Here is a 330-nt window from a genome sequence, read left to right on the forward strand (position 1 = left end):
GGGGGGGGGGGGAATGGGAAGAGAATGGGAACCCTCCCCTCCTCCTCCTCTTAATGGTTTTATTTCAACTTAAAGGTGGTGCATTAAATATTTTAATTAAAGTAAAGTAACATGTTTTTAAATAAACCTATTCCCCCTCCATTGTTCCTTTTTATTAGCTAGAAAGCACAAATAAAAGCATCACACACTGCATGAGCATCATTGAGTTGCCGTTGTTGGACCACCCAAAACCCCTCATTGGTAGCCACATGAACACACCCAACAATAACTACAATAAAACAAATAAACATTACAGAGAGGGGGTAGATATAAAAAAACACCACCACCACC

The sequence above is a fragment of the Morone saxatilis genome, unplaced genomic scaffold, assembly GCF_004916995.1.
Source record: "Morone saxatilis isolate NCDOM2014 unplaced genomic scaffold, NCSU_SB_2.0 Contig23, whole genome shotgun sequence".
In the NCBI taxonomy this organism is placed as follows: Eukaryota; Metazoa; Chordata; class Actinopteri; family Moronidae; genus Morone; species Morone saxatilis.